The sequence below is a fragment of the Apodemus sylvaticus genome, chromosome 7 (genome assembly GCF_947179515.1).
Source record: "Apodemus sylvaticus chromosome 7, mApoSyl1.1, whole genome shotgun sequence".
Classification (NCBI taxonomy): Eukaryota; Metazoa; Chordata; class Mammalia; order Rodentia; family Muridae; genus Apodemus; species Apodemus sylvaticus.
Genome location: NC_067478.1, coordinates 125,431,104 through 125,452,212, shown reverse-complemented (window position 1 = coordinate 125,452,212; position 21,109 = coordinate 125,431,104). Strand labels below are relative to the sequence as shown.

The following is a 21,109-nucleotide window of genomic DNA, read 5'->3' as shown; positions in this document are numbered from 1 at the left end:
TTTTCATATTTATCCTTTGGAACTGCATTAAAAGAAATGCTTATATAATGCAAACATATCCATTTAAATTTTATTTATCATTAATCCTGAGTCCTAGGGCTAGAATAGCTAAAAATGGCATGGTCTGACTGAGCATCCTTTATTTCACAATGCGTATACTAAAAAGCTTTCAGGCCCCGGTCACTGAGACTCCACTGATTAGGACTCTCCTTTCCTTTGAACCTCCTCACTTCCAGCTACTCAATCTCTAATCCCCACCCTGTCCCACCTCACACGGCCTGCCTTCCTCTGCAGCTGCATTCAGCAAGCTATATCCACTAAGGAGAGGGAATCACATTGTATGCCTGTTACCCAGAACCTCCAATTTTTTTACCACTTTGCTGATGCAAATGAGGGTGATAACCTACTCTCGGTTGGCACAGAGGATTATATCCATATAAGAACTCAACAAAAAATGGCAGGAAGACCCTTACTACTTCCAATGGGATCTCTGATGATTATGATGAAAAGAAACTACTGAAGGAATTTAAGGAAACTTTCCTTCATTGTTACTGTAACTGAGCGTCCAGAATATGAAGAAGTAATCCATCTACAAGATAACTAGTGCGAGAACGTATGTCAGCTCCTGATAGAGACTGGAGTGGCTAAGGACGGTCAGCTGAAGGTTCATGTGTTTCAAGTGCTTGTGACTCTCTGAAGCTTAAGTGAGGATTTCCTTGAAACGCATAGATTTTCCCTTGTCTCCTGTCACAAATTAAAAATCCTCACAGGTTTTATAATGCAACCATGTGTGGGTCTTCCTTGTTTCTTTCCTACCTCCTTCCTTTCCTCTCTTTCTCCTTCCTTCCTTTTCCTTTCTCCTTTCCCTTCTTCCTTCCCTGTCCATCTCCTCATTTCCTTTCTTTCCTCTCACCCTTTCTATCTTTCACTTTTGCCAAATTTAGCTTCTGCCTCACAAACTTCTAAGGCACATTATTCCAGGAGAAAAAGAAACAACTAGTATTTCAAGAGGTAGTTAATTTATCCTAGAAAACACAATTCTAATATTACAGCTGAGGTTGAAAACGCTACAAATCTGATTAAACTGGAATGGTGACAGCCTTAAATGTCATCTCTTACTGACAATCTGTACCATAGGTTATAACATCCTTTCAGGTAGAAGAAGGTTTTATATTCTATAATAAAGTAGTTAGGCTTTTGCTATTTTGTTTTTGCCTTTCAGAATGAATTTGGCTGAATATTTGAATAGTCATTATCTACGTTGATAAAATGAGAAAATCTAAATACAGTCTAGGTTGTATATGAATTTTTTATCAAAGCGTGTATTCCTACTTCTGTAAATCAAAATTAATATAGTTTTAGTAAATTTAATTACAGTATTATTGAATTTGTTTATACAAATATATTTGCATTAATCATTTAGAACTTTTAATAGAAGTCTTTAAATACAACTGTTAAATAGATTACAAGTTCACTCTTGTAATCTCAGCTACTCAAGAGAGAGAGAGAGTTAGGAGGATTCCCATGTTCAAGAACTGCCCAGATAATTTATTTAAAATTTAAAAAGTAATGCATAAATATAATGCTTAAAAGTGTTTGCCACATTAATCGTGGCACCAAAACATTATTTTATGGGCTCAAAGCATTACATTTCTGTTTAAGATTAGAAAGTTTCTGATATAATTATATAATGATTATTTATATATTATTTAGATTAGGTTTACTTACCTTCAAAAGTGGACTACTCTGATACAAATTAATCGAATCATTCACTTTACATATTTAACTATAAATATTTAAAAATTCTGATATATCCTACCTGTAATTAAATGAAATTAAATGAAATATAGAAACAAATGTGTCTTTCCTCAATAGCCATTACATGAAGCTCTTGTACTGTTTAGAAGCTATAAGTGAACAAAGATAACTTTATAACTAACTTAAATTATTTATTTATTTTTCATGATACTGATATTTCCTTACAACTTGGGGAAAGGGCGCTCCATGCAATCCGAACCTCAAATCTTCAAAGCCGTTCTCTTCATTTCTCAAAGACACTCAGAACACAGGAAGGATTAGCCAAGCCAAGGAAAGGGTTAATGCCATTTGTTTTTTCTATATTCTATTCCCATCAAACCAGAAAATGGTATGAATTTTAATTTATCGATTTACATTTTAATATACAGCATTGACCTTGCACTCACTTAGATGAATGGATTTTACTCTATTTCTAGATTAATTCGAGCACTTTAGTGTTGAGAGGCTAAAAGAAATCCCAAACACAATTTTAAACCAAACAAAAGAATTATGAAACACTCAAAGGGAAAGCTCTCAATGCAGCGTGGCACATGGAGTCACAGGGGCTCTGAAGTGTGAAACCTACCACTTGACACATGGAGATGCATATTTATTTTTATAGCGTAGAATGCTTGTCTGTGGCTGAAATGAGCCACATTGCTTCATTTCCCCACATGGTTGATTTTCAAGCAAGGTAGTGATTGTTTTCATTCGTAGTATGTATTGACTATATTGATATGAATGTATTTGATGTCATTGGATTGCTAACTACTTTAGGAAAAATTCCATTTACACCATTAAAATACCTCTTCTGTCCAGACATGGTGACACACATCTTTAATCTCAGTACATAGGAGGAAGAGGCAGGTGGGTCCCTATGAATTTCAGGCCGACCTGGTCTACCTAACAAGATTTTGACACTGTCAGGAAAGAGGAAAGAGGAGAAAAATAAACAAGGAAATCTGAGACTCAGTTTTATCAGGAGATCTCAGCTGTTCACATTCTGCTTTGAGTTTGTCTACACTGGCTTGAGTTTTTAAACAGAATGTTTAAATCACAAATTACATCCCTGTGTTACATAGTTTTCAGCCACATGTTCAGGCTACATCTCTTCTCTATCAAAGGTGATGCGTATCATAACTTAAGAAATAAAGTTTCAAGAGATTAGTACTAATTTATATTTAAGGAGCTCAATATTTTTAATTTACATATGGATGAATAAATTAGTTAATCTGCATACACACTGTACACATTAAACACATATAGAGACACTGGTTCCTCTTGGTCTATGGAGACACAATTTATGATCTCTCCTGAATGCTGAAAATCAAGGCCACCACCAACTCCTGTATAAACTATGGCTTTCCTATATACAGGAAATTGATCTTGATAGCTTTGGTATTGAACTTCCTGGAGCAAAGGCGACACACATATGTAACCAAAATGGTGGAGTCAGATGGGGCTTATTCTCTGCTGAGATACACCAGCTGCTCAGAAACTCTACACGTTTATTATATATGTTAAACAAAAAGGCAGAAAACCTGTAAAGAGGTAAATAGGATGGGGGATAGTGAATCTCAGTGGGGTGCCTCTGAATGAGGGCAGTTTGAGGCCATAATCATTCTGGATGGGGAATATATTGTTGGTGCCTTTTGCATTCAGACCAGGGAAGACCTTGCTATTTCTGTGGTTCCAAGGCATTGATGTCCTGGGTCACAACCATACCCCTGTCCGTGATATACATTCACTCAAGACCTCATCCACCTTCCCAAGATGTACTAATTTATAAATTAAGCGCAATATGTGACTAACAGTACGCAGGCTGGTAGGATGTTTCAGTTGGAGAAAAGTGCTTGACACCAAACTTATCAGCCTGAGTTTAATTTCCAAAGCTCATATTCAAGGAAAGAACAGACTCCCTCAAGTAGTACTGTGATCTCATGTGTGATTCAGAGTATACGTATGTCTGCAGTTATGCATAATCCACCCCCACAAAAACAATAATTTGCAGGTATTCATTTTATTTTTCTATAAATATATGTGATTATAAGGGAGGGCATAATAAAATGGTATCAAAATCATATTAGCTTTAAACAAAGTTGAAAAAGGCTATAGCAGGGATAGCAAAGTTCTCTAAAACTTAGAACTTCTTCTAATACAACTTCCAAAGATAGAATGTCTTAGATAGACATTGTCCTACTTAGCTTTTTATGGAAGTGATAAAACACCTTGGGAAAAAGCAACTCAGAAAGTAAAGAGCATCTTTCCATTTGCAGCTATAACTGATCATGAAAGAATATCACTGTGGGAACACAAGGCAGGAGTCAGGAGTCAGGAACAAAAGCAGAGGTCATGCAGGAATGCTGCTTACTGGCTTGCTCCCTCTGCATTCTTATACAGCTGAGGACCACCTGCCCAGAATTGGCCCCACCTCTCTTTGGGATGGATCCTCCACATCAATCATTATTCAAGATAGTAATCCTCAAGCATACCCACAGGCCAGGAAGGTGGAGCCACTTTCTTAGTAGAAGTTCTGTCTTCCCAAATGACTCTAGGTTGTGTCAGGTTGAAAAAAAGAAAAAAAAGACAGATTTCTTAGAATAAGGTATGCTATAATAAAGCACTCATTCTTGAGTTGATTTTATAACCTGCCACTTTGCTGAAGTTGTTTATCAGCTGTAGGAGTTCTCTTGTGGAGTTTTTGGGTCACTTAAGTAGACTATCATATCATCTGCAAATAATGATAGCTTGACTTCTTCCTTTCCAAATTGTATCCCTTTGACCTCCTTATGTTGTCTAATTGCCCAAGCTAGTACCTCAAGTACAGTATTGAAAAGATAAGGAGAAAGTGGGCAGCCCTGTCTAGTCCCTGATTTTAGTGGGATTGCTTCAAGTTTCTCTCCATTTAGTTTGATGCTGGCTACTGGTTTGCTGTATATTGCTTTTACTATGTTTAGTTATGGGCCTTGAATTCCTGTACTTTCCAAGACTTTAAGCATGAAAGGATGCTGAATTTTGTCAAATGCTTTTTCAGCATCCAATGAAATGACCATGTGGGTTTTTTCTTTGAGTTTGTTTATGTAGTGGATTACATTGATTTATTTCCGTATATTGAACCAACCCTGCATCCATGGAATAAAGCCTGCTTGATCATGGTAGATGACCGTTTTTATGTGCTCTTGGATTCGGTTGGCAAGAATTTTATTGAGTATTTTTGCATCGATGTTCATAAGGGAAAACTCAAGCAAATCAGTAGCCTTCCTATACTCAAAGGATAAGTAGGCTGAGAAAGAAATTAGGGAAATAGCACCCCTCACAATAGCCACAAACTGTATAAAGTACCTTGGGTTGACTCTTACCAAACGTGAAATATCTGTATGACAAGAACTTCAAGACTCTGAAGAAGGAAATAGAAGGAGACCTCAAAAAATGGAAAAACCTCCCATGCTCAAGGATTGGCAGGATTAATATAGTTAAAATGGCCATTTTGCCAAAAGCAATATATACATTCAACACAATACCCATCAAAATCCCAACTCAATTCTTCATAGAGTTAGAAAGAGCAATTCTCAAATTCATCTGGAGTAACAAAAAACCCAGGATAGCTAAAACTATTCTCAACCACAAAAGAAATTCTGGGGAAATCAGTATCCCTGACCTCAAGCAATATTACCGAGCAATAGTGTTAAAAACACTCAGCCCTCCGAAGTTCTTCATGTGAAAATTCTTTGTTTAGTTCTGTACCCCCAATTTTAATGGGGTTATTGGTTCTCTGGGTTCTACCTTCTTGAGTTCTTTGTATATATTAGATATTAGGCCTCTGTCAGATTTAGGGTTGGTGAAGATCCTTTCCCAATCTGTTGGTTGACATTTTGTCCTTTTGACAGTGTCCTTTGCCTTACAGAAACTTTGTAGTTTTATGCGGTCCCATTTGTCAATTCTTGCTCTTAGAGTGTAAGCTATTGTTGTTCTATTCAGGAACTTTTCCCCTGTGCACATGTCCTCAAGGGTCTTCCCCAGTTTCTTTCCTATTAGTTTCAGTGTGTCAGGTTTTATGTGGAGGTCCTTGATCCATTTGGAGTTGAGCTTAGTATAAGGAGATAAGAATGGATCGATTTGCATTCTTTAGCATGCTGACCTCCAATTGAACCAGCACCATTTGTTGAAAAGACTATCTTTTTTCCACTGGATGCTTTCAGCTCCTTTGTCCAAGATCAAGTGACCATAGGTGTGTTGGTTCATTTCTGGGTCTTCAATCCTATTCCATTGATCTGCTTGCCTGATACTGTACCAACACCATGCAGTTTTTATCACTATTGCTCTGTAGTAAAGTTTAAAGTCTGGGATACTGAATCCCCCTGAAGTTCTTTTACTGTTGAGAATAGTTTTAGCTATCCCGGGTTTTTTGTTATTCCAGATGAATTTGAGAATTGCTCTTTCTAGCTCTATGAATAACTGGGTTGGGATTTTTATGGGGATAGCATTGAATCTGTAGATTGCCTTTGGCAAGATGGCCATTTTAACTATATTAATCCTGCCAATCCACGAGCATGGAAGATTTTTCCATTTTCTGAGATCTTCTTTGATTTTCTTCTGCAGAGATCTGAAGTTCTTGTCATATAGGTCTTTCACTTGTTTGGTTAGAGTCACCCCAAGATACTTTATGCTGTTTGTAGCTATTGTGAAGGGAGTCATTTCCCTAATTTCTTTCTCAGTCTGCTTATCGTTTGAATATATAAAAGCTACTGATTTACTTGTGCTGATTTTTTTAGCCAGCCACTTTGCTGAAGTTATCAGCTGTCGGACTTCTCTAGAAGAGGTTTTAGGGTCACTTAAGTATACTATCATATCATCTGCAAATAGTGATAGTTTGACTTCTTCCTTTCCAATTTGTATCCCTTTAACTTCCTTATGTTGTCTAATTGCTCTAGCTAGGACATCAAGAACTATATTGAAAAGATATGGAGAGAGGGGGCAGCGTTGTCTAATCCCTGATTTTAGTGGGATTGCTTCAAGTTTCTCTCCATTTAGTTTGGTGTTGGCTACTGGTTTGCTGTATATTGCTTTTACTATGTTTAGATATGGGCCTTGAATTCCTTTCGTTTCCAAGACTTTTAGCATGAAATGAAGCTGAATTTTGTCAAAAGCTTTTTCAGCATCTAATGAAATGATCATGTGGTTTTTTTCTTTGAGTTTATGTAGTGGATTGCATTTATGGATTTCCTTATATTGAACCATCCCTGCATCCCTAGGATGAAGCCTACTTGATCATGGTGGATGATCGTTTTGATGTGTTCTTGGATACTGTGGGCAAGAATTTTATTTAGTATTTTTGCATCGATATTCATAAAGGAAATTGGCCTGAAATTTTCTTTCTTAGTTGGATCTTTGTGTGGTTTTGGTATCAGCGTAATAGTGGCTTTGAAGAAGGAGTTGGGTAGTGTTCCTTCTGTTTCTATTTGGTGGAAAAGTTTGAAGAGTATTGGTATTAATTATTCTTTGAACGTCTGATAGAATTCTGTACTGAAATCATCTGGTCCTGTGCTTTTTTTTTGGTCAGAAGCCTATCTATGACCACTTCTATTTCTTTAGGGGTTATGGGTCTGTTTAGATGGTCTATTTGATCCTGGTTTAATTTTGGTAATTGGTATCTATCTAAGAAAATGTCCATTTCCTCCAGATTCTCCAGTTGTGTTGAGTACAGGTTTTTGTAATGGGATCTGATGATTTTTTTGAATTTCCTCGATTTATGTTGTAATATCTCTGTTTTCATTTCTAATTTTGATAATTAGGATACTTTCTCTGTGCCCTTTGGTTAGTCTGGCTAAGGGTTTATCTAACTTGTTAATTTTTTCAAAGAACCAGCTTTTGGTTTTGTTGATTCTTTGTATGGTTCTCTTGGTTTCTACTTGATTAATTTCAGCCCTGAGTTTGATGATTTCCTGTCTTCTTCTCCTCCTGGGTGAATTGGCTTTTTTTTGTTCCAGGGATTTCAGTTGTTCCGTTAATCTTCTAGTGTATGCTCTCTTGAATTTCTTTTTGGAGGCACTCAAAGCTATGAGTTTTCCTCTTAGCACTGCTTTCATTGTGTCCCATAGATTTGTGTATGTTGTGCCTTTATTTTCATTAAATTCTAAGAAATCTTTGATTTCTTTCTTTATTTCTTCCTTGACCAAGGTATCATTGAGCAGAGTATTGTTCAGTTTCCATGTGTATGTGGACTTTCTGTTGTTTTTATTGTTATTAAAGGCCACTTTTACTCCATAGTGATCTGATATGGGAGGCATGGGATTATTTCAATCTTCTTATATTTGTTGAGGTCTGTCTTGTGACCAACTATATGATCGATTTTAGAGAGGGTACCATGAGGTGCTGAGAAAAAAGGTATATTCTTTTGCTTATGTCAAAAGTTGCTCATTTCACTCATTGGTACATTAACAAATTAATAATGAGTATCATCTATATAAACTTCAATCTTAAGCATGGAGTTTGCTAATCTTCCCTTGAGAAAAATTATAATTGACCTATAAGTTATTTGAAGGTTTAATATATATAGAATTTAAACATTTGTTATAGTCATGTAGAATTTTTCTGTTGCAATAGTCAGAGAATGATTATTCAGCACATCAAGAATTTGGGAATTCTTTTCATAGTATGAGACAAAGAAAAGTGTATTCTTTAAATGACATTTTATCTCTACTTGTGTCATTGAATGTTTAGTGCATGTTCACAATAACTGGCAACCAGTATTTGTAGCTACAAATACCAAGAGAGAAAGATTATCTGTAACATTCATTTTTGATATGCCAAGGCTTTTTTACTAAACAGCAAACTGAGTGTAAATAAGAGAGAAACAACTGCTCCATGGGGAAAAGAATGCATTTTCTTATAAAAATGATATCTTTGCTTAAAAAATATTTTTAGAAAGAGACAAAATAAGTGTATATTTTTTTAAACTGAAAAATATGTCAGGATTACCTATTCTGGGAATATTAATGAATTTAAATATTTATGTTATGTACCAGCTCTTTATGTGTGATTTACTTGAGGATTATGCTTTCTGATCAGATTAGTTTAACAGGGATATCAGTGCTTAATACAGTCATTTATATAAAGGGACCTTGTAAACACACAGAAACAGAACCACATGCCATTTCCCTAACTTGTTTTATAATTTGGAGTTATAAAGATGAGGAGATGGTTAAAATTACTGGAAATAAAAAAAATGCAGTTTCAGAGGGGGATAAGGAGAGAAAACAACATAGAGGGAATAAACAGAAAAACGGAGAATGATCCTGTCTGTGAGAACACTCGGAGGAACTCACGGGAACTTGTTTTCACGAAACTCAGCAAAACTTACAGCAACCAGAACTTGAATAAACTCTAGGTATTTATTTATTTTTTGTTAGAAACCCTTTAAAGCAAAATTCTGCCATTTACAGGTATGTACAATCAGGTTTCTAAAGGATGGCCCATTAACTTTTGAGTTACAGGTACATGCTAGCTAGCTGGTGTCTATGGAAAGGAGCTTAAATTGGGAGCGCAAGCAGGCAACATACCCAAACCTGGAAGGCTGGAGCTCACTGCATTTATAGAAACACTCAATTTTCAAACTATTTATCTGTCTGGGTTTATGCTCCACATAACACTCTCTCCAACATTCTTTTCTAAGAGTTTTCAAAGTCACAGCCAAATTGAGTTAATTTGATAGTGAACACTAATCCACCAGACACTTAGGTTTTATTATTTGTGTCCAGTTTGAATAAGAATGGCCCCGTAGGAATGGTTCATAGGGAGTGACAGTATCTGAGAAAGTGTGTCACTGAGTGTGGGCTTTGGCATTCACAAGGCCAGGCCCAGTGTTCTCTCTTCCTGCTGTTTCTGGATCTGGATGTAGGACTCTCAGCTCCTCCAGGACTATGTCTGCCTGCATGCAAGTGTTTCCTGCCACGATGATAATGGAATAACCTCCCCCCCCCTTTTTTTAGTTGAATATAATCTTCATTTAAATTTCCAATGGTAAAACCTTTTCCGATATGCCCCCTCCTCAAAAACCCCCAACCTCTCCTCCCACCCCCTGCCTCCACCCCTCCACCTGACTCACTCCCACCTCCCCCCCTCGATTTCCCTATGCTAGGGCATCTATTGAGCCTTCACCCGACCAAGGACCACTCCTCCCACTGATGCCCAACAAGGCATTCCTCTGCCATAATTTTGTGTTCCCCTTGTGTTCCCCTTGGTTGATGGTTTGGTCCCTGGGAGTCCTGGGGTATCTAGGTGGCTGATATCGTTGTTCTTCCCATGGGGCTGTAAACCACTTTAGCCTCTCTGGACCACTCTCCAACTCCTCCATTGGGGACCCCACACCCAGACCAGTGGTTGGCTGCTAGCATCTGCCTATTTATTTGTGAGGCTCTGACAAGGAGACAACCGTAGCAGGGAGACTACCTTTTGGTATACACTTGTCCATAGTAGTGTCGGGGTCTGGTGACTATTTATAGGATGAATCCCCGGGTAGGGCAGTCTCTATGTGGCCTTTACTTCAGTCTCTGCCCCAGACTTTGTCTTCTTTAAAGCCAGCTGCAATTCGATGTTTTTCTTTTTAAGGGTTGCCATGATCATGTTGTCTATTCGCAGCAACTAGAACAATAACTAAGATAGCTCGTATTGACCATATTTGCCTGTGGTGTATTTGAAATCCATTTCTCTTATCCTTTCCTTCTATTATGTTGCATCTCAAAGCAAATGGCCGACCCCTGAGCCATCTTTTTCTTCATTCAGAAAAACACATTGTATTTTTCCTTCAGAGTAAAACAGACCTCACAAGAACAATGTAAGTCTCAACTGCATATATACAGAAAGTATATTTTTATTTGCTTATATATTTTTCTTTGGCTTTTCTATAGTTTATCTCCTGGTAGAAAATATTCTGGTAAGCCTAATAATGGTATCTCTTCTCCTCAGCAATAAACCATATTTTTCTTTATACGACATTTGCTAATTATTCAGCATTCCAGACTCACAACAGTTCTGCCACTCTCCAGCTCTAAAACAATGAAGGCAGGGTCAGTCTTTTAAGCAAGGTCAAAAGTAAATTAAAGATAACTGAGCAACAACCGATCTTTTCCATATACAAGCTCCTCATTGATATAGTCCATATTTCCTGAGTATCTAATTCATCTGGAAAAAGCATAGGAGAAAGATCAAAAGAAGGAAGAGAGTTTTAATATGGTATTGATGCAAAACAGAATTCTGCTGTCAAGTATAATATGTAAGAAAAACTGTAGGTGTGACTGACCAAAGGCATTATGTATCACAGAGCTGTTAATATCCTCTGGAGTTTGCATTATCTCTTTCAGGATATAGACCCATTAGTGAGAGTAATATAAATAGATACTTTTGCTTAAGTTTGCAAGTTAGGGTGGCATTGTTTAGAGTGGAACAGAAACTAAAGGATCAGGGCCTAGAAATAACTAACCTAGGGATTATTTAAAAAGCCTGTGATGATCCAGAATTAAAAACAGAAGTGATAGGCTAAAGGAATTGACTAACGATATATAAACAATTAGATTTGAGTGGTATCATTCATGTGGAATAAATGAGCAAAAGTACCACATGCATCAATACAGGGAGAAATTTCAGGGTGTTTGAGGAAGTTTTCAACTCATAGAATAAAGAGAGACAAGTCACTCATGATCAGAAATGTAACCAATTGGAGTGGGAGAAAAGGGAAATAGCTTTTGATATCATATTTTCTTCATTTAGTCACAGCTGACTAAAAGGAAGTTGAAAATGAAAATTTGAAACTAAATTTGGCTTAGAAAACATATTAGAATTTGTTAAAATGTAGCTTAGGGCTTCTAAATGCTGGTTTTAGAATCATTTGGATGAAAAAGTCAAATTTAAAAAAAAATAGAATATGAGAGAATACCCCTGGCTTGAACCCTATGATATACACTTTATACACTTTTTCTAAGTGAAAAACTTATTGGGAACCTCTTATAAGAGTAGTTAGGGGATTACCAGGACAAGGAAGTGGGAGGGGGTTGGTTGGGAATGGGTGGAGGGAAGCGGGCTTATGGGACTTACGGGGAGGGGGGAATGGGGAAAGGGGAAATCATTTGAAATATAAACAAAGAATATAGAAAATTAAAAAAAAGAGTAGTTAGTAACTCCAATAATACTTCTTGACATTAAGGATTGACAAGTCAGTGTGGTTTGGCAAACACAGCCATGAATTTAAAATTAGGAGAATTCTCCTGAAGGTTTATTATATAGCAACAGGGATCCCAAAGAGAAAATTATGAAGTTCAGGTGTATATACAGATAGATAATCCATTTGCTTCACAAACTGCCTGTAAATATCAACTACCTTAAAAACTTGAAGTTAAATACTGTATCAAAAATAAATATGCTTTTTAAATTATATTTTTGAGGAGAATAACAAATGCCTTAGTATATGTGTGTGAGCACTCACATTGTTGTGCATGACTTATACAAATACATATATGCATACATAAATATGACATATAGACAGATGAGACAAGCCTTTGAGTGCATGTACAGTGCTATCCATGTCTGAAGCCAGGCCGTTGTACACTGTAGACTAATTTTCTACCACTGAGCTACATCCCTAGCCTAAGATATATAGCTGACAATGGAAATTTATAAATACAAGTTATAACCTCAAACATTAGTATATGATAAAGGTCTATGGTTTTGAATATATTAGTCCACTTCCCTATAAAATTTCAATATATAATGGACAGAACTTCAGATAAAGAATTGTGTAGGGAAAAATAATGGTGTAGAAAGTCAAAGGCAGGGGAATGACAAAATACTGAGTTAACTGAAATGTCATGTCAGGAATTAGAACCTCAGATGACACAGGGGCAAGGTCACAGGGTCTAAACAGGATTTCCACAAAACTCAGTAACCGCAAGGGACTGGACACAAGGTGCTATAATGATGAGCTGCTGAGATGCAAGGAGGATTATTTCAACATTTCTAAAGCAATATAGATTTTTTTTTTGTAAATTGCTAAGCCAAAACTTTTAGAATGTTTGTAACTTCATTATATAGATTTAATTCATAAACTGTCTTGAGTATTTGATTTATCTGGAAGTTTCAGTATTTATATTCTGGTTTGTGAACAAGTATGTGTTAAGCAACTTAAGGGGACAAATATTTATTCTGGCACATGGTAGAGCATACAGACCACCTTCAGGGAAAGCATGGGAGCAGGCAAAGGAGGGCAGACAAGAACTTGACCTGAATTACCACGCCCAGACCCACCTCCACACCCAGTTTTCACCAGTGAATTCCTACTTTCTAGATAATCTACAAGGCCCCCAGAACAGCGCCAGCACTTACTGGCCAAGTACTCAGTCACATGAATATGTGGAGTCATTTCCCCTTCACACCAGAACAGCTCTCTGCCTTTGTGTTTCAACAAAACTTGCAGGGCGAAGAAGTCATCATAAAATGAAGTTTGGCTACTTTTGAGCTTCTCACGGCAGCGAATACCATGGCAGTGAGGCTGGATTATTTATTTGTGGCATGCAGCATTTTCTCAGTGCTGGGTAATTTATACAGCAAAATTCTACCCTAGTCCCTGTAAGTGGGAACTAGTTCATCTAAAAACTTCCTACTACATATAATGATTTTGGCCTATTTATTTATACTGGTTTATGTGTGTTACAGGAATCAAGAATGCGAAGACAAACAAAGGAAAGAAACAAATCCCTGTCTGAATAGAAATCATCTTTCCAGGAAGAAGAAAAAACCAAGTTTGTTTTAATTCTAATGGGGCTGTGATAATTACAGGACACCAGGGACATTAACCTGTTATGTATTTAGCATATGCTTGGAGCTGTTGAAGATTGTACATATCAGATGCTATCTATACATAAAGGAATGGGGTATAGTGATATTAAACAGGTCATGGTAACTTGGACTTCACATCACCAAGTATATAAGACTAGTGTATGCTCCTCATCCCTGCCTAATCTACATTCTTACTGGTGACAACAAATTATTGATCAAGCAAAGAGTCTGTTGATGTTGCACCTGAAAGGTAGGTAGTATCAATCCAAGTCAAAGAAATGAGGTAGGAATGTGATTCAGACAGTGGGAACTCGAAAGTAATAAGCAACTTCATTTCTAACAAGATTCTGAAGCAACATTGATTCCAAATTTAGGCTCTGAGCAAAGACTCCATCTACTCTTTGATTGGCTTTGGGAGATATTTTATCTGTGGGAAGCAGATGGGTGTTTTATGGAATTATAAAATATCATTGTGAGTTATTATTGTGTTACTTTTTATTGCAGTTTGAGAATGGTATTTGTTACAAAGTCTATATTTCTTTTAGTTTTTGTTAGTGGCATTACTATAAATATAAAACGTACTTATTGTGGTTACAAAAGATATATGTGCATCTTGTGGAATGGGACAGCAGAAGCAGAACTGCAAGGCATAGTAATGGTCATGTCGTCAGTGATGGCCATCCTGGGCTCCTGGAGACTAAAAGCAATAAGTCGTAACTGTCAGTGTTTAGTCTTTAAGAATTCAAGTCGATAGCGTGGTGAAAATTGTGTATCTATTTACTTACTATTACTTTTTGTGGTGTTGAAGATTGAACTAAGGCCTTTTGAATGTTAGCCACATGCTTTAGCAATAAGCTACTTCCCTCACCGAGGTGAGAAACAAAGCCTTTTGAAAGCTCTATCTGTACATTTAATTTGTATATGACTTTAAAACTAGAAGTTCTTTAATCCTTGAGTTTCCTGTAACATTTCTATTTTAAATTTAAAATTTGGACATTTCTGTTACTTATATCACTAAATATGCTTTCAATTAAACTTACACAATATTTAAACATCTTGGAACAATGCTTTTGTTTAGTAAAAAAAAAATCCCAACTTTTCCCCTTTTTCTATAATTTTAATAAATTTATTTATATCTTTATTGTGTATGTGTGTGTATGAATGATGTATGTATGCATGTGTGTGTGTGTGTATGTATGTATGTATGTATGTATGTATATAACACAGGTATATGGTTGCTTAAGAAATCCATGAGAGGGTTCTAGATCACTTGCAGATGGAGTTACAGGAGGCTGTGAACTTTGTGACAGGGATGTCAGACCCCTAGGAAGAGTGAAATGTCCTCTTAACCACTGAACCATTTCTCTATCCCAGACTTATTTTGTTCATGTATATAGATTGCTCATTTTTTGTAAAAGATATACCTCTGTATATTTCTGATTTCTCAAGGTATGAAAATATTTTGTGAAAAAAAATTAGTAAATATCTGGATATTTTAAGCATGTCTTTCTATATAATGACTAAAGACAATATGAATTTAAGCAGGCCAAAAGTCTATAGATGTTAATTTATCTCTAAAAAAGAAAGGACAAAAGCCAGACCGCAGTCAGGCTTGCCACCACAGTAGCTGTCATTTGGGCCTTGAGATTTTTGAAACTAGCTGAGACAGCAACCACTCCCTGCTAGTGATGGCTGAAGTCACTGTTCAAAGCTTCCCCTGTAAATCATGACATTCCCGCAGGTGAGGGTGCAGTTTGTTCACATGGAAGAAGCATTCCATACTTACAATCTTGAGATAACACAGATAGATTAGTTTCCATTTCCTGAAAAGTTCTGAAGTTGGTAATAGTCAGTAAATAACTTTGGCCAAGACTTTCCAACACCAAGAATATGTGGGTGGTTTCTTTAAGGGTAACTGACACCCTAAAAAAACAGTCGATTTTCTCATATTTCAGGACACCAAGAAGTCTTAGCTTCAGTACATCAAGGGCATATGGGCTTATTTTGACCTATAATGCATATTTAAATATATTTGCTATTTTATTATGCATGCTTATGCTGAATAACTTCAACATAGATCATAAATAAAACTATGTGATGCTATATTGGTGATATGAAATGAAGATCTACATCTCTTTAAAAATAATAGAGTATCTAGGATTATATCAGCTCATTTCAGTGCGAACATGTGCTCATTTATCCCCAATTCCCCTACAGGAACAGCTGCTTAATCTTAGAAAATGAGCACACTTTTAAATCTGTGATTATGCTCAAAGGCAGAACAGAACGCTTCCCAAATGGGTATGCTGAGGAGGGCAATCACTAATGGAGTCCAAGAGATTCTTAGCACATGTCTTCTGGCTATGATACACTTTTCTTACCACACCTCTTGATAGATGTATATACCTATTGGATGATGGGAGAAAACTGCAGACCTAGTTATAGTTAAAGCTTTTAATAAATAGAACACCAAAACTGCACTGTCTTCTTTATGATGTCACCATTCTCTTTTATATTATATTTGATTAAGGTTTAAGGACAAAATATTTTTATTTAAAAAAACAGCTAGTTTTATTTTAAAACAGTATTTCCTAAAGTATGCAGCCATGTAATGAGGTAGAGTTCTAGGTCCAAGAAGGTGAGATATTTTGTCTTCTGGTATTCAGATTTAAAGTATCAGAGTTAATTTGTAACAAATAAAAAGTGCAGAGTTTTCACTGCAGATGCCCAAAGAACTTTTAGTTCAATGAATATTGAAATATTGTGCAGAATGGTAATCCAAATATTAAGAAGTTTGTTTTTTTCTCTGTATAGCTGTGAAGGATTGATCCAGTCTCAAATACTCCATGGCTATTAAAAAGTAAATGTACTGGTTTGCACTATCAGTCATGTTACATTTAATGAGTCCAATTCTTCATCAAAAGACAGTTTCTCTAGTATCTTTGCCTATTTGCAAATCAAAGATTTTCCTGTGAACTGCTAGACAGTCAAAGGCAATCACGGGATTGGTGTAATAGTAAACCAAGAGGATGTATTCACAAGTCTGAGCATCCTGAAGGGCTTCAACTCTAGCTTTCTCCTTTTCTGAGTGACAGCAGCCTTATTACAGCGAATTCCTTACAAAAGAATGGTACACTTCAAATATTTATGCTCTGCTCATCACCATACTAATTGGAACTAATTAAGAATCTATTTGAATTAATGAAAGCCAGAAAGTCAGGATTTATTTTAGGGTATATCAGTCTTATTTTCAGGAGATAGTTGAAATGGTGTTTCCAATGACATTTTTGCTAAAGTGTAACATGTAGAAAAAGAGAAATGAAAACACTTGATTCTCTCTCTGCCCTCTGCTATTGTTTCTACTGAGCTTTCTCAATGAATATGCTCAAGGTTCTGTCAGTTCTGCTGACAAAGTTGGGGGAGGAACTTGAAGAATCCATAGAGGGATTTTAGTCTTAATGCTTTCTAAAGTCAACAAAGCAGTGCTGGCTCACAAGAACTGCAGTGCTGGGCAGGGTGATCACGAACCACAGTGAGGAATCAGATTATATAAATTATACTCAGTTGTTCATTCAATTACAACAGCCACAATCCCAGTGTCACTGGATACCATCATTACTAAATAATGCCTTTAGCAGCACCAGTAAAAGTTTTTGAGGTGGTAGACATCAGTTCAATACACTTAGAAACCTATACTAATTATGAAATGAAATAAAATTCACCTATCATTGATTACACTAACATAGATGGATATTATAACATAGTTATACTTTAAGCTCAATATCTTAAAGAAGGTGTTATGCTCAGCCAAATCTAAGCATTATTATATAATATGCTAATATATAAAACTATGTATTCTGAAAGATATCATAGAATCAGAAAAATTATATGTAGCAAAGAAAAATGCACATTGTAAGAGAAAAAAAGACCTTGGAGCAGGCTCTTTTACACTCAGGAATCCCTGCTGCTCTGAAGCCCCCAAGAATCTAGTAAATACATAATGCTTCCTTATGGAACCTTTGATCATAGTTACTGACTGAATGTTTACATAGAAAGATAATTTGAATTTATTCAAGGAGCTAAGCAGGCATATTCTACAGGCATATTTATCTGTGTTACACTCTATAATCTTCACATATTCTTGTGTGAATAAAAGAGACCTACCAAGGACATTTAATAATAAAGAAAAAAATTATTATTATTGAAGGGTGGTTAAGGAGGAATATTACTCTATGGTTCAGGTTGCCTGGAAATTAACTATAGACTCCACACTGACTTCCTACTTTTAGCAATCTTCCAGTCTCTGCCTCCAGATTGCTAGAAGCATAAGCACTTGCCATCAATTTCAACTTGAAATACAAAGAAACTAAGTGTAATTGGCCCAATGCACTAAGATTAATTAGAAAGCTACTGTACCTACTATATGGATAAAGAGTTATTCCACAAAAAACGGTAGTAGAACACCATCTTCAGGGGATTGTTGTGCATTTGGTTTAATACTTGCATTATGTGTTCCTAAACTGCATGTGAGATGCTGAGGGTCCCTGCCCCCAGTTAGCTCTAATTGGTAAATAAAGTTGCCGGCAGTCAGTGGCTAGACAGGGAGACAGAGGTTGGACTTTAGGATCTGTGGGCAAGGGGATCAAAGAAGGATGGAGGATTGCCATTGCTAGAAGAGAACTAAGATACAGGATTGAGAGCTCTTGAAGAGAACACTTACAATCATGTAAGAGCTAGGGAAGAGTCCAGCCCCATCGTCCCGTATGAGCCTGGGGTAGCAAAGATGGGATATATATTTTAGTAAGTAATAACTTAGGAGTATAGGAGGGAGGCATTAGCAATGTGGGAGCTTGGAAGTGACCCAGCCATTGTACTGGTTAAGGCATATTAAAACAGAAGGCTGCATGCCTGTGTCTTTCATTCAAGAACACAGAGCATTTGGAGGGGCAGCAAGGGAACTTGCACTGCCACAGCTGGAGAGATGGGAGAGGATTAACCAACTACATCTACAGGGGACTGTGAAGATTATCACTGCGTCTGTGAAGTCCCAAGGGGGATAAGACCAAAAATAATAATAAAAAAAAGTGAGTGATAAAATGCTGTGTCAGCATGGCTATGCTAATAGAGGAGTTTTTTGCATTTTTACTAGGAGAAGTCACTGCTGTAGCATAAGTAACACTTATATACCTCATCACAAACATTCTTTGCTAATCCCAACTAGTACTTACTCCTATGTCCAACTGCTCACCTCATCGCCAAGTCTTGGATATCAGGGATTCATTTTGGGTATCTATATATGTAGAGGTCTTTGATTTGAAATAATTCTGTAAAAATGAAACTAGGTATTATGATAATATATATTATTCCTTGAATTGATTTTACTCAGATAATTATTGTGGAATTAATCTCATTCTTTATGAACCAACATTTTAAGCATTTTATGCTTTATTGAGCAGCACCCTATCAAGTAGACAGTCTGTTTACCTTGGCACCTGTTGATGGGCACTCAGGTTGTCTATAGTGTTCAGATATAACTACCTGCAATCAACCATGAGGATAATTGCTTATGTCTTCCTGGAATTAATGCCTGTGTTGGAAATGAATGATCTGAGAGGGCTATACTTTACAACTTAACCAAAATAGTCTCCAAAGCATAGAGACAATTCCAAGTCCTGGGAGCAAAGACTGTGAAATTCCAAGTTGACCTATTCCATATTTATCATCCTAGGTTGGCCAATTTTTGATAGTTGCAAGCCATTGGTTGAAACATTTGACAAATTTTAAAATCACTTTTTAAAGGCCAAAAAGGTAAAAACTATTAGTGATTGTAACCTAGTCAGGAGCAAGTGTCTTTACTTAAAATTATAACTTTTCTTCATGGATGTTTCAAAATTCATACTTGCTATCTAATACCCTCATGAAAACTGTATTTTTTATAAAAAAAAAATAGCATAAGACGTGCAGTGCCCACACCTGTCGATATGCCAAGATGAACTGAGTAAAATTTCATAAGGTTGCACACTTAGATGTGGAGCTATATAGGTAGCCTCTGACTACCAAGGGAGAGAGAAGTTTTTTGGGGAATGATATTCCAATCCTAAGTAGTTGTACCTATGCACATGTTAATAAGACTCGGAATCATATATATATATATATATATATATATATATATATATATACACACACACACACACACACACACACACACACATCACACATCACACAGGGCAATATCATATATTCTTCTCTACATGCTACAGTTTTTGCTTCTGTATTCCCTCTGAAATGCTTAAGCCCCTTCACTTATCAGTAGTCATAAAAGTGCTGTTATTGCTTCTTTCAAAAGTGGAAACATGCCACAAAGGCTTCATTGTTTTTTTATTCTATCCCTTTTCTGTAATAACAGTCAGATATCTAGTAGATTTTTACAGGCAATCGCAAGCTCACCAGTGAAACAGAAACAAAGGAAAAAAAGAAGTGATAGAGGACTGGGTTCTACACACCACGTCACATTTTACCTCAAACACGTTAATGAGTCAAACACATCAAACATTCATATGTTTTGTATTCAGGTCATCTAAAAGTACAATTATTTCTCCTATATTTCCATGTTAATTCTTATGTAATTCCATTTTTCCTATGGTATACAGCCTGCTTATTAGATTTCAAACATGATCAGCAGAATGGGATAGCCAACAGAGACCCTTGACCCAAGGCCTGAAAACCTGAATTAGATCCTGTAGTCTCACAGAGAAGGAAAAAGTCAACTCTTAAAAGTTTTCCTCTGATCTCTACACATATTAGATGGCAAATGTACTCAAAAGCACATGATCTTAGGAGATAAATGTAATTTTAAAATATTAAAAAGAGAAGGAAAGGGAGGCTACTGCCGGGAAGGGAGGAGGTAGACTAATGGCATATCTGGATCCCTCCCCACCACTGCTCGTCCAATTCTAACCTCCCCACAGTCTTACTCTTCTTCTGAGGCTGACTAGTTGCTGAGTCCTCCTCTCTGCCACACCCCACCTCCAGTGGACCAAACAGATAGTCACCTCCTAACTTTTAGCCCCTGACTCAGTCATTTATCTCAAACATCCAATGCCAGCCAATACTCTCTGGAAACCACAGGCCACTTGTGCCAGGGAAGCACTGACTGCAGATCTCCTCCACCTCTCCCTCTAGTCTCTAATCCTCTAGTCCCATCCCCAGCTCTGGAGTAGAATATCTGTTAACACAGCCCCTTCTTTATCCCCCATCTCCAGGGGATTATATCAGTCTTCCCTCCTGAAGCCCCCATCCCCAACTCACTGCAGTACCCAAGCTCCTAACCCCAGCAGCCACTCCCTGGGAAACTCCAGGCCACTCTGGTAGTGGAAGAGAGTGAATAAGTAAACCTTAGATCTTTACCTCTCACTCCACTCCACAAGTCAGTTTTCCCAATCTCATCCCCAGCTCTAAGGCAGACTTGTTGCAGCTACTCTTCACC

At 36.8% G+C, this 21,109-nt stretch overlaps 1 pseudogene; it reads left to right on the top strand.

The window, feature by feature from the left end:
• Positions 1–340: 340 nt before the first annotated feature.
• On the top strand, positions 341–697 carry LOC127689850 (eukaryotic translation initiation factor 1-like; annotated as a pseudogene).
• Positions 698–21,109: the final 20,412 nt, after the last annotated feature.